Source organism: Myotis davidii, unplaced genomic scaffold (assembly GCF_000327345.1).
Source record: "Myotis davidii unplaced genomic scaffold, ASM32734v1 scaffold762, whole genome shotgun sequence".
Lineage (NCBI taxonomy): Eukaryota > Metazoa > Chordata > Mammalia > Chiroptera > Vespertilionidae > Myotis > Myotis davidii.
In genome coordinates this window covers 1,283,198-1,284,612 of record NW_006293699.1, presented here as the reverse complement: position 1 = coordinate 1,284,612, position 1,415 = coordinate 1,283,198, and the positions used below count along the sequence as shown (strand labels likewise).

Below are 1,415 nucleotides of genomic sequence, written 5' to 3'. Positions count from 1 at the left end.
GGATAGAGCATTGGCCTGAGGACCGAAGGGTCCTGGGTTCAATTCCAGTCAAGGGCATGTACCTCGGTTGCAGGCTCCTCGCCAGCTCAGGCCTTGGTCAGGGTGTGTGCAGGAGGTAACCAGTCTATTTGTTTCTCTCACATCGACATTTCTCTGTCTTTCTCTCTCCTACTCTCTCTAAAAAAAAAAAAAAATGAATGGAGGCGAAGTGTCCTCCGGGCCTGGAGCTATCTGGCTGGAGCATCCGGAAAGGATTAAAGAGTAGATTGTAGGAAAAGTAGAAGCAATGTTTCAAATACCTGTATTGCAGGTGTTTCATAAATTTGTAAGACATGAGTAAGCAGCTTGGTTCTTGAAAGATCTCTGAATCGTGTGCCGTTACTTGGGCGGGTTGGGCGGGATCCTGCCATAAGACAGGTGGGAGGGGAAACCCAGTCACAATATTTTCTCTAGCAACAAATAAGATGTGGAAATCAGGAGACAATGAAGCGTACCAAATGGGTGGCGTCAGTCAAAAGACAACATGGCACAGCATTTCAGCATTCCAGCCAGGCCTCAGAGATGTGGCTTATCAGTATGTGGAAAAGGGGTCTCGAAAATTTATGTGGAAGAGAAAGTAGACTATGGTGAATATATGGCTAAAAATAATGTGAGGCGATAAGCAACAACAGTCATAGCTGATAACATTATATTTCTGAGTGACCAGACAGAAGAGAAGGCATAGAGCGGACCATTCTTCCTTGGCCAGTGTTTGGTATAGTCTCATTTTCAAATCATGTGTAGTCTTTATAGTTTTTAAGGACAAAAATTAAAATATTCTTTTATATAAGAAAAATGAATGGAAAAAGCATCCCCAGGTGAGGATTAAAAAACAAAAAACAGATGCACCTCAAATTCCTTTACCCGGTTTTTAGATCCTTTCGTCCCGGCTGCAGGAAAACTGATAGCCAATGAGATATTCCCAACACAGCCACTCTGGTGGGCCTCCTCTTCTTTCCCTTCCAACGGGTGAGCAGGTGTGTGCCTGCCCTTTAGGACCAACTGGACAACCGATCAATATCATCAGGACAATGGTCTATACCAGGGTGGCCATTTTTCTCAAAAGACAATCCTAGGCCCCTCTATGGATAGTTTTTTCAATAGGCTTTTTTTCTCTCTATAGGCTTTTTAAAACTCATAAACATCCTTAAACATTCATATTCAAGGTAGAGTAACAAGAGTGGTTGCCAGGCAGCTTGAGAAATCACCGCCTTCAACAAGACTCAGCACAAGTACCACTTCCTCTTAGAAGCCTCCTCTACTCTATTCAAGTAGAATTAAGTGTCCACTCCTCTGATTGGCTGTGTCTGCTGTTACCATTTGGCTGTAGCTATTTGCCTCTATCAGACTCAACCTCTGATTTCAGGGACCGTGTT

General features: G+C 43.5%; 1 pseudogene; it reads left to right on the top strand.

Moving 5' to 3' along the window:
• The first annotated feature begins 221 nt into the window (after window positions 1-221).
• LOC102761327 lies at window positions 222-768 on the top strand (annotated as a pseudogene).
• Window positions 769-1,415: the final 647 nt, after the last annotated feature.